Source organism: Mustela nigripes, chromosome 12 (assembly GCF_022355385.1).
Source record: "Mustela nigripes isolate SB6536 chromosome 12, MUSNIG.SB6536, whole genome shotgun sequence".
NCBI lineage: Eukaryota > Metazoa > Chordata > Mammalia > Carnivora > Mustelidae > Mustela > Mustela nigripes.
The window spans coordinates 90,593,916-90,606,729 of NC_081568.1; the positions used below are offsets into that span (position 1 = coordinate 90,593,916).

At 43.0% G+C, this 12,814-nt stretch overlaps 1 long non-coding RNA gene across 2 annotated transcripts in view; it reads left to right on the forward strand.

Moving 5' to 3' along the window:
- The window catches only part of LOC132027924 (uncharacterized), a 46,086-nt gene that overhangs the window by 18,998 nt on the left and 14,274 nt on the right, over positions 1–12,814 (forward strand). For both annotated transcript variants that reach the window (XR_009407252.1, XR_009407253.1), the window contains one exon: positions 6,261–6,332. This is a non-coding gene — a long non-coding RNA (uncharacterized LOC132027924). The remainder of the gene's footprint in view (positions 1–6,260; positions 6,333–12,814) is intronic.

The following is a 12,814-nucleotide window of genomic DNA, read 5'->3' on the forward strand; positions in this document are numbered from 1 at the left end:
AAAATAGACTCAAAATGGATGAAGGACCTCAATGTGCGAAAGGAATCCATCAAAATCCTTGAGGAGAACACGGGCAGCAACCTCTTCGACCTCTGCCGCAGCAACATCTTCCTAGGAACAACGCCAAAGGCAAGGGAAGCAAGGGCAAAAATGAACTATTGGGATTTCATCAAGATCAAAAGCTTTTGCACAGCAAAGGAAACAGTTAATAAAATCAAAAGACAACTGACAGAATGGGAGAAGATATTTGCAAACGACATATCAGATAAAGGACTAGTGTCCAGAATCTATAAAGAACTTAGCAAACTCAACACCCAAAGAACAAATAATCCAATCAAGAAATGGGCAGAGGACATGAACAGACAGAAGACATCCAGATGGCCAACAGACACATGAAAAAGTGCTCCATATCACTCGGCATCAGGGAAATACAAATCAAAACCACAATGAGGTATCACCTCACACCAGTCAGAATGGCTAAAATCAACAAGTCAGGAAATGACAGAAGCTGGCAAGGATGCGGAGAAAGGGGAACCCTCCTACACTGTTGGTGGGAATGCAAGCTGGTGCAGCCACTCTGGAAAACAGCATGGAGGTTTCTCAAAATGTTGAAAATAGAACTGCCCTATGACCCAGCAATTGCACTACTGGGTATTTACCCTAAAGATACAAACATAGTGATCCAAAGGGGCATGTGCACCCGAATGTTTATAGCAGCAATGTCCACAATAGCCAAACTATGGAAAGAACCTAGATGTCCATCAACAGATGAATGGATCAAGAAGATGTGGTATATATACACAATGGAATACTATGCAGCCATCAAAAGAAATGAAATCTTGCCATTTGCGACATGGATGGAACTAGAGCGAATCATGCTTAGCGAAATAAGTCAGGCGGAGAAAGACAACTATCATATGATCTCCCTGATATGAGGAAGTGGTGATGCAACATGGGGGCTTAAGTGGGTAGAAGAAGAATCAATGAAACAAGATGGAATTGGGAAGGAGACAAACCATAAGTGACTCTTAATCTCACAAAACAAACTGAGGGTTGCTGGGGGGAGGGAGGTTGGGAGAAGGGAGTGGGATTATGGACATTGGGGAGGGTATGTGCTTTGGTGAGTGCTGTGAAGTGTGTAAACCTGGTGATTCAGAGACCTGTACCCCTGGGGATAAAAATATATGTTTATAAAAAATTAAAAATTAAAAATTAAAAAAAAAAAAAACTGTGCTACGGGATTCTGAAGGGAGAGTGTGTCCCCTGCCCCCCACCACGGACCCAGCAGCATCGCTATCTATACCCCGTATCTCGGGCAATCTTGGTGGCATTCTCTTATGTAAAGTACATCAGAGTGCCCTGTAAACCCTGATCCAACTGCTGCCTTCTGTGTAAGCCCAAGTCTGCCTCTTGGCCAGGCCAGCCATTGGCACCCCTTTCCACTCTCTCCCCTTCCTGCCATTCTCTGTTTTCAGAACTCCCTCTAACCATGCAGACTTCTAAGGGCTTCCATCCTTCCCTCCCAAAAGCCCCCATCTCCTCACAGTCTTCCCAGAGAGCAACAGAGTGAGTTCATCCATCTGGCTAGGCTCTTGTTGACCCAGACCCACAGCAACACCAGAGTCGTGCCTCAGAAAGTGGGTGTTAGAGAGAGAGAGGTGCTGTCACTAGTGACATCATCTGGACTTGACAAAACTCACATGTGTTCGATTTATTCTGCATCTGGGGTAAAGCAGGTTTGCTGACCCCCATCCCTTTAAGTCTTCTCTGGATGCTCCTTTTCTGGATACTGACTTCACTGGGACATACGTGAACTAGTTGGGTGAGGAGCCCCTGCCTCTGTCACTCTCCACCCTTCTCACTCTGGTCTCTGCCTGGGAACACTGACCTATAGGCATTTCATCAAAGGATTCCTTTGCTCTCTGCTACCTGGGAAGACTGTGAAGAAATGGTACAGCGAGGGCTTTCAGGAGTGACACTCCATTTTTAATTTTTTAATCAGAACAATTTTAGAGGAAAACAAGATGTTGCAACCTCCGTATTTTGACTTCAAGTACACTTTAACCTGGTCACAAAAAAAAAAAAAAAAAAAAATAGACATTGTAGAAATAATCAACACAGATTTAAATCAGAAGAGCTAAAGCTATAAATGTTAAATTTAATAATGACAAAAAGCGAACTGAAGAATCTCATTGTTTTGGTAATTCTCAAAACTACAAAAATCGACCCAGTTAAAATCACATTTTGTAGAAATAACACAAAATAAAACTGACAAAGGCAAAAACTGCTCACAACCAAACTTGTTATTGACTTTTAAAATTGACTAAAAAATCAAATCATCTTGTCAAAAATTGCACCTATAAAACCTAACCCAGGAAAATTAGACTTGGTAGAAAATGACCACAAAATAAAACTCAAAATTGCTGAAGTCAAAGTTGGGAAAATTTAATACAAGTACAAAATGTGATCATTGAATTAAATCCAAATTATTTTAATGAAGTAAAAATACTGAAAATTATGTGACTCCACAGTAAAAAGAGAATTGATCAAAGAATTAAGTTAACTCAAAAGAGTTGTTTCCAGAAAATAAGTTCTTGATGATATTCTCAGAAATGTTGGAATAATTCTGATGAAAGTGTTTGTATTCGTTTAAGAAAAAAGTCCTGAGGGTCAAAACAACTGTGAGAGGAAAATATCCTCTGTGGAATTTCTCAGATAGCCCCCATTCCCCAGGCTTCCAGTTTTAATGCTTTCTCATTTTTTAAAGTTTCATTTATTTATTTTGGGGAGAGAGGAAGAGAGTAGGGAGGGGCAGAAGAAGAAGGAAAGAGAATCTCAAGCAGACTCTGCACTGAGTGTGAAGCCTGATAAGGGGTTCCAGCTCATGACCGTGAGATCATGACCCAAGCCAAAACCAAGAGTGGAATGCTTAACTGACTGAGCCACTCAGGCCACCCCTAATGCTTTATCATTTGGGGGAATATCTAGGATCTTCTTCTAGGGTTCTAACAACTTCTTCTACATCTAAATACCATGGACTCAAAAAATGACCTTAGCAAGTTGCTAAGGTCAAGTTAAGTTTACTATAAGGCATGAAGGTTCACAGATACCCTTACCAATTCCAAGGGAATTCAGACTTTAAAAGCAACCTACCTGTCACCTCACACCCATTAGGATGTCTACTATCAAATAACAACGACAACCATCAACCCACCAACCAACCAGAAAAATCACATGTGTTGGTGAGGGTGCAGAGAAACCGAAAGCCTTGTACACTGTGCAGCCACTGTGGAAAACAGTAAGGCAGTTGCTTTCAAAAATTAAAAATAGAATTAGGATGGGATCCAGGAATACCAATTCAGAGTATATATCCAAAAGAATTGAAAGCAGGGGCTCAAAGATATGTTGGCTCACTCATGTTCATAGCAACATTATTCATAAGAGCCAAGAAGGAGAAGCAACCCTTCTCCTTCTCATCTCCTTCATCTGTGGGATAAACAAACTGATACATATATATATGGTGTTCAGTTATTCAGCCTTAAAAAGGAAAGAAGTCCCATCACTTGCTACAGCATGGATGTACCTGAAGGGAAAGCAGGGACTAGGCAGAGCGAGAAGTAGGGACTCATTTAATGGGTGTAGAGCTTCAGTCTTGTGAGAGGAAAAGTTCTAGAACTCTGTTGCACAGCAAAGACTACTTAAGACTAATGAACTGTAAAGGCACCTGGGTGGCTCAGTTGGTTAAGCAACTGCCTTCAGCTCAGGTCTTGATCCTGGAGTCCTGGGATCAAGTCCTGCATGGGGCTCCCTGCTCCACGGGGAGTCTGCTTCTCCTTTGACCTTCTCCTTTTTCATGCTCTCACACTCTCTCTCTCTCTCAAATAAATAAATAAAATCTTTTAAAAAAAAGAGAGAGAGTAATGAACTATGCATTTAAAACTGATGAAGGTGGTAAATTTTGTGTGTTTTCACCACAATTTTTAAAAAATCAAGCGATATGAATTTGTAATAGGTAGAACTTAAACAGAGTGGACAATTTAGGAAGTTGAGGCAACAGCCTAAAAAAGTGTCTCTCCAAGTTTTCCATGACATTCTCTTTGGGTCAGGCAAAATAAATCCAGTTGACCTGAAAGCCATAGCTTTAGAGAAGAAGCTTCTCAAAAGTCTCATGCTTTGTCTCTAAAACAGGTTTCAAATTTTGCCTACCACTTCATACTAGATCAGAGTTTATTTTTATATAGAAATGACATTGTAGGGACACCTGGGTGGCTCATTCGGTTAAGCCACTGCCTTTGGCTCTTAGGGTCCTAGGATTGAGTCCCGCATGGGTCTCCTTGCTCGGTGGGGAGCCTGCTGCCCCCTCTGCTTGTGCTCTCTCTCTCTCTCTCTCTCTCTCTCTGACAAGTAAATAAAATCTTGAAAGGAAGGAAGGAAGAGAAGGAAAGAAAACATTGTAATTACCAGTGCAAGGGAGAGTCTGTGTTTCTTTGAGGACAGTTCCATGCTGAATCATAAGATTTTACACATGTTAGTGCAAAAAGAAAGAAATTTAAGCCAACATGGAAAAGGAGGCTTACACTGATCTATATATGACAAAAAAGTAGAGTGTAAAAATTGCAAACTTTTCTCCTCCCAAATCATCAGTGATAATGACACCCCAAGAAGACTCATTGTATATATCCTTAGTTTCACACTATCTCTTGGATCAGTACCTCACACACCTAAAGCTACAAGTTACTCCAGTGGAGAAGAATATGCCAGTGTTTGAAGCCATAGCATCTGGGCAGAACCACCAGGCTTCAGGATGTAGTGTCTCCATGAGAGAGAAAATTCCCCTTTCCCACTGCCCTCTCTCTAAGCTGACGTTCCCAAAGAGAGAATTTCTGGTCACTTCCCTGGAAGGAGAACGAAGACATTACAGGTTTGCCACCAGTCATGCTCGGTGCTGGAAGGAACACTGAACTTTCTGGAGCACCATCCATACCTCTGTCTTTTTGGAAAACTCCTACATGGACCTCAACACTGTGCTTGGGCGTCACCTCCTGGTGAGGCCTCTGCGAAGTCCACCCGTCCAGCCGCCACGCCTCACTCGCTCTTGGGGCCACATCAGACCACAGGACTTAAGACTCTCCGTTGCAGGATCCCAGTCCTGGCTGAGCTCAGATGCTTTGGATGACAGAAGGACACATAAGGCAGCAAGAAGCAGAGACATCATCCAGGCAGTCTCACAGTCCAGCCACGGGGAGCCCTGAAACCCTGGGAAGGAACTAATGATAAAAACAGACTTGCCCTGGGAGAAGGGACCTTCGGCTCCTTCTTCCTATGACGATGCCAGATGCCGAGTTTGGATCCTCTCTCTGTACTCCCTGCTTCTGCTTCTGACCAGTTCACCTGTCACCTCCACTTCTGTTTCTCCCTAATTTTACTCTGGTGCTGTAATTTTTTGGGATTTTCACAGTCAAAACTGTCAACGACAGGTCATCGGTTGGGTGAGTAAGTTGTGTCCATTCTCAGGCAGAATGACTATATCAGGCCTCCCCAGAGTCCCTGGTAGGTCTGAAGATGGTTGCTTTTGGTCGAGTTGCAGGCTTCTGTCTGGGCAGTTCAGTCATGGCCAAGTAACAAGGTTGCGTGGCTCACAAGGCAATTTGTGCACAATTCCATTATTGCATATATCATAACGTAATCGAATTGTTTTCCCACATACTCAGTTCCCTACAAAACTAGAAACCCAAGGCCAGTGACAGCAGTCTCCCATCTTTGCACCTTGAACCCCTAGCACATCACCTGATACATAGTAAACTTTCAGTGAAAGTCTGGTGAGGGTAAGTGAAATACAGATGAAATCAGAAAACCTGAGTTCAGGTTCTGACTTTGCCATTTCATAGCTATGTGAACTGGGGCCAATTATGTAATCTTTCCAAACCTCCCTGTCCTTTTCTGTTAAAAGATACTGTTGTGATTAAATACTAAATGAAATGTGGACATACCTCAGGACTTGGCCCACAGTTGCTCTGTGTTTATGTCTATAATACATTATATGTTATATTTAAGTTAATGACATTCAAATAACACAATTTTATAATTATATTAAAATATATAATTACCTAATTATTAAGGTGTGCTAAAATATATTAATATGCAATATCTAACTATACAGTAAAATTGATGCATAATATATAATCAATATTTTTTTTTCTCTTTTTGGATCACTGCCATGTACTGTAATTATGTCTAAATATATCTTGTCTCCCCCTCAGAGGGTGAATTTGAAGGAGGGGATCTGTGTCTCAGCCTTTGCACCACCACCTCACCCCATATGTCTGCACTAAGTAAGTATTTAAAATAAATGAATGGTGTGTGTTTGGTGGGGGGCAATGGATTTGAAAATGGCATTTGCTTAAAAGCTCTAGATCTTAACAGTTTTCAAGAATTAAAAACAAGCAGGACATAGGAAGCATCACCAATGAATCATGGTCAAACGTAAGTTTCAGTATCTCTGGATGCCTAGCAATCTTCTAACAGCCAAATGGAAGCAAGGCTGACCGCGTTCCAATTTTCCAGTGTGTGTCTCCACCTGCTGTATTTACTGGAAAGCAGCGGAAGCACTCCTTCTCGTACTAAGTTTTTCAAGCACATATCTCTGGCGACCTCAGCCCCGCGTTGGGGACAGTTACCTGCACATTTCCGCGGGCACCACTAGGGGGCAGGCCTTTCCTCGGGATGTACTCCTGAGCTGGCACGCAATGGGGGGAGGGAAGGGGGCGTGAAATAAAAGAATGTGCCAGCGTCGTTAGGTTTGTTTCTAAATGGAAAAATACATGTGGGCAAGTCCAGATTTGTATTGTGTTCCCTTAATTAGTTATGCAATCTTTCGGCTCACCTTTCCTTTTGTTTTCTATTTCCTTGTTCAGGTTCTTCTCCTTTGCCTTGTAACAAATAAACCTTTTATTCATTTATTTATTTTTAGAGGCTTGACCCACAAAAATAAATCAAGATGAGGTAACACAAGTAAACACTGCATAATTTAGTTGGTGAAGGTTAAAAACCTGAGGCTTCATTTGGGTTTGTTGTTTTTCAAATAAAGAATTTTTTTTAAAGGAGAGGTTTGATTTCCCTAATTGTTCATATTTTGCTGGCTTGGCCGGAAGGGAAAGGGAGAAGAAAGAAAACTAAGAGAGATTCTGTGTGTGTGTGTGTGTGTGTGTGTGTGTGTGTGTGTGTGTGTGTGTATGCATGTGCACATGCTTGCAGATGTAAGGGAGTGGGGCTGGGGGCAGGGGGAGAGGAAGGACCGTCCAAGCAGATGTTGAGGGGTTGTTTGGTCCCAGGTCACACTGGCCTGTGAACTCTATGAGGCCACCAGGAGCCAGGAGCGGTTCTGGACACTAGTTCCGCTGTAGCCTTGGAGCAGTCATTCTGCTCACATCTCAGTTGCCTTGTCTAGAATGTGAGAAATGTATACTGAAAGAGCTTCTAATAGAAGTATGAGCCTGTGTTGAGGGAGAGAAAACATGGGGGGGGGGATGGAAATGGGGGATGAATATGCAGGGAGAGTTCAGAGAATAACCATTACAAAGAAACAACTGAACAAACCAACAAAGAAACTTTGAAGCTGGAACTTTCTTCCAGCCATCCTGACTGTAGAGACACACTTCCATGGAGACTTCCCTTTGAAATATTTCCTCACGTGGTGGGAATGCTCAGCCACTGGGCTGCCTTCTGTCCCACTCTCTGGACTGTCCAGGGAAGACAGGTAGGTATCTGAGCCATCAAGCAGAGATGTAGCAGTGTTGAGGTCGGCTAGTCTTGGCTGGGCAAGAGAGGAGCAGTTTCCAACCCAAAATGACAAACTAACAAAATTCACAACAAGAACTGACTCATGCCTAGTTAGAGCAGTGGTCAAAAAATAAAATAAAATAAAATAACGTCCCCCTGGGGATGGTACTGCTACCCTTCCATGGCTGGGGTTAGCTCTGTTGCCTCAGTGAGTGTTGGCTTTTTATAATTTTTGGAAAATGCCACTCTTTTTATTTTACCTCCACAGTAGCAATTACTCTAATCTTATAGAACTCTAATAATCAGCTGGGCTGTGGGTTCAGAGCCATTACCACTGTCTGACTTCATAATAGCCAATTAATTACTACTTACAGAGTTTCAATTATTTTTTATCTTAATATGTCTGAGAGTTCTCTCCAGATAATCATTGAAGGAGTTTCCACCCCATTTGATTACACCCATGAAACTATCTCTCTGAGGAGCATAAAAGATTGTTACTTTGCCTGTAACAAATATATATGAAGAATTCAAAGTACTATACTTTGAATTTGTTACAACTGCAATTTCCATTAGCCACCACTAGGGGATGTGCTAAATTCTTAACTGGTAATTCTCAAAGTCTGGGTCACAAATGCAGATTTCTAGGCTTGGTAGAATCAGAATCTTTGGGGTAGGAGATTGAAAAATTTGTCTTTATATTAAGTTGCTTGAATGAATTTGAGACAAGAAAAGTTTCATAGCAGTAATAAGCGCTTCTTAGCTGGTATAAGCTCCCTGAACTCTTCCCACAAAAGAAAATCATTATTTAGAAAATTAAGTCATCCTTGATTAAAAACACAAGTGTGGGAGCTCCTGGGTAGCTCTTTCCTTTAAGCATCAGACTCTTGATTTTGGCTCAGGTCGTGATCTCAGGGATGTGAAATAGAGTCCCAGGAAGCACTCTACACTTCTGCATGGCACCTGCTTGTCCCTCTCTCTCCCTGTCTGCTCCTTCCCTCTCTGCTCCTTCCTCTTCTCCTCCCTCCCATTCTGCTTCTCTCTCTCTCTCAAATATATAAATAAATCTTAAAAAGCAAACAAACAAAAACAAAAAACCTCACAAGTGTGAGTATCCCTATAAGTGTATCCATGTCAACCACTTGGCCGGAACTCTCAAACACTGAGCTGCCCTCTGTCCATCCCTCCAGGGTACCAGCAACCCTTAGCAACATCATTGCGATAGTTTTCTAACCAGTTTCCTTCCTTCATTGCCCCTGGAATCAGCTCTCCACAGAGCAGCTAGAGTGATCTTTTAAAAAATAAATTCTCTCATCTCACTCATCTGCCCAGAGCCTCCTAATTTACTCCCTATCACTGTCAGACTAAAATACAAACTTCCTATGGTAGCCTACAAGACCCCGTATGAACAGGCGCCTGACCAGCCCTTCTGGTGGCTCTCCCACATGCACCCTGGACCCTCCCCCCTTGCTGTTCTTCAAGTAAACTTTTGGATCTATGAGCTTGCTCTTTCTGCTGCTCTCGCCTCAGATCTTCATGGCTGGCTCCTTCCTCCTTTCTTTTACATGTCTGCTCAGATGTCACCTCCTTAGACACTTTTTCTCACCACCTGTCATCAGTCTTACCCATGGTGGCTGGGGTCCCGGGAGAGACTGGGCTGTCAGAAGGAGACAGACCAGGAGAGGCCCTTTTGCAGTCACAAGGCTGGAGCACAGTACATGTTTGTTGAATGATGTAATGGAAAGCTTTAAGCTAAATCTCCCTGCAAAGTGAGAAAAATATGAGAATATTAAATCTAGTTGCAAATTGGGACCCTCTCTTCCATTATTTTAATGTTTCAATGGCTTTTTGTTTTTGTTTGTTTTAAAGATTTTATTTATTCATCTGTCAGAGAGATAGAGAGAGTACAGGCAGGCAGAGTGGCAGTCAGAGGCAGAGAGAGAAGCAGGCTTCCCGCAGAGCAAGGAGCCCAATATGGGACTTGATCCCAGGACACTGGGACCATGACCTGAGTCGAAGGCAGCTACTTAACCAACTGGGCCACCCAGGCGTCCCAATTCAATGGCTTTTTAATGAAGCTTTCTGTATGCCTCAACTTTAACACAACCTTCCCTTGTCTTCTTTCTTAAGAGTTGTTTTCAGGGCGCCTGGGTGGCTCAGTGGGTTAAGCCGCTGCCTTCGGCTCAGGTCATGATCTCAGGATCCTGGGATCGAGTCCCGCGTCGGGCTCTCTGCTTGGCAGGGAGCCTGCTTCCTCCTCTCTCTCTCTGCCTGCCTCTGTGCCGCTATGCCTACTTGTGATCTCTGTCAAATAAATAAACAAATAAAATCTTTAAAAAATATATATATATATTTAAAAAAAAAAAAAAGAGTTGTTTTCAGTAGGGGTTTGGGGAGAGACACATCCTTCTAAAAAGGCACTTCAGGGGCACTGGGTGGCTCAGTTGCTTAACTGACTGCTTTTGGCTCAGGTCATGATCCTGGAGTCTTGGGATCGAGTCCCACATCAGGCTTCGAGCTCCGTGGGGAGTCTGCTTCTCCCTCTGACCTTCTCTCCTCTCATGCTCTCTCTCTCACTTTCTCTCTCTCTCAAATAAATAAATTAAATTTAAAAAAATAAGGCTCTTCAGAATTTTCAAGGACCAAAGGATCTATGAAGTTTAAACTGCATATTTAATATATTTCAATATTTTAATTATTGAATTAATATCTTCACTATTTATTTAACTTAAACCAAAAAAAGGTTATTTATTGGCTCACATAACTGAAAAGTTCAGGGAGATAGACTAGCTTCAGGCAGGGTTGGATCCAGGGACACAAACATTGTCATCAGGACTCACGTCTCTCCATCATTTGGTTCTGCTTTCTTCTGCACTGGATATCTTGACTATTACTATAAACTAAAGAAACTGGTCTCAACAAAATGTGGTTCTAACCCTCTTCCCTATAGTTAAAGATATTTGCTGTTGAGTCCTCTAGGTCTTCTTTCCACCCCTGTCCTGCCTGCCTGATAGCCCAGGACACTGACCTTCATGGGTTGCATCATATGAGTTCCATGGGTCTGTGTCTTATTTGGGAATTCAGCCAATGGGAGTCATCAGCAGGAGATAAGAGACTGTGAGTAAAGATGGTGGTTTATTCATTGCCCACCTCTCTCCTTGTGGCTCTGCTTTCCTCTACCAAATTACCTAAAGGGTGAGGCAGTCTTCTGCTAAACTGTAGCTCCCTCTGGGTTCCCATGGCTGCCCCCACCCCTTGCCTCTTTAGGCCTGGGAGTGCTGATGGGCACATGCAGTCACTAGCTCCAACATGTTTCCCTTCACCCTGCCCACACCTTGGTAGCATCCCCACATTCATCGTTCTCTGGCCGCTCCATCTGCATGAGCCATCTGTCCCCCACCATACTCAGACTAGCATGGCTTATGAGGGTTCTGTTGTCACCGTTGTCTCTTTCTGGTGATAAACATGCCTAAGTTGCCTCAGTGACGGCATTCCAGTCTTTTCCTCTCATTGTTTCATTCCCCTGAGTCTCTGAGCTCTCCTTATCAACAGCTTCTCTAATGCCACCTGCCCCTCTGTCAAAGCCAAAACCCCCAAGAAAGACTTAGTATTCGGTAGCTCTGTCCAGAAAGGGTCTCTGCCTTCATTTTCTTTCAGGATAGTGTATTTTAAGCATAGAGAGCTTTAAAAAAAGACTCAGCTACAAAAGATTCTTTAAAAATGACTCTCCCACAACACCTGTCACCCTGTTTATTCTCAACACCCCTTAAGCGACACTGCTTTAAGCAAGACGGGTTGTGTGAGCCTTTAACCAACAAATATCAGCAACTGGGAAGCCCATAAATAGCAGCAGAGAGGACAAACAGGATGACTCAGTAAGCCTTCTGAGTCAGGCTGGCAGGGGCTGGCCTTCCCTCTTAATTATGGGGCGCTGGACCCATTGTCTCTGAAGTCACCTTAGAGTCTCGCCGAACAAATATCAGACATCCAGTTTCTTTTGAAGATGTGCAATCTTCCTCCTTCGACCTGCCATTAGAAAATATAGTGTCTGAGCTAAGAGGCCTCCTGGTGGCTCACCGTCTGTGTCCTCGGCAATTAACCCCTTTCTGAGATGGGCCACCATCCACACTTTTGGCTGGTCCTGGTCCTGGCTTTGGCACCCTCAATTTGTGGGACCTCAAATACGTCACCCCACCTTCTGAATGTATCTTCTCTATCTTGAGGGTAATAAACGTTACGTAGCTACACAGTTGTGAAGATCAAAATCCATTTGGCCAATTCTATAATGTTGTAGGAAAGGTAAAAGCATATTTGCTGTACTAGATGCTGTAATGGTGAACATAGGACATCATACTCCTGTCAGAACCCACAGAACAGGACACCACCAAAACTGTAGCCTATGTAAACTAAGGTCTCTGTTTAGTAATAATGTATCGATATTGGTTCACCAATGATAATATATATTCTGCTAATGCAAGGCATTAATAATAGAAGAAACTCTGCACTCACCATCTGAATATGTGGACAGAAGCATCTATATGTATTTAGAGATCAATATCCCTAACAAATAGTACTTGAAATTTGAGCCACCTTGAATACAAATAAAATACAGTGTGTTTGCCCCTATCTGGAGGGAAAAATAGACAAAGGGAAAGACTTCTTTGCTGCCTATAACTGTAAGTGGACATGGAAGCATTGACCTTTGGAATCTAATAGTTGAGGTCACTTTTCAAAACCACTCCCAATTTCAGGGCACAGAATATCTCGGTTGCACCCAAGAGGTTTATTTAGCTAAAGAATGTTGCCAAAGCAAGGAAGCAGCCATTAGGTTTTTCCAAGGATGAGAACACATCCTGTCTGGGGACACACATGTGTGCCCCCACGCAGTGTGGGCCCCACAGCTGTCCTGTCCTGCTGCGAGGCCTTGGGGTTTGGGGGTGGAGCCCAGAGAGGGACCTGCTATGGGCAGAATGAGGATGGGCTATGCTGGAATGAGCCACTCCCTCCGAGAGTCTCTAAATGAGGATGAAGAATTTCT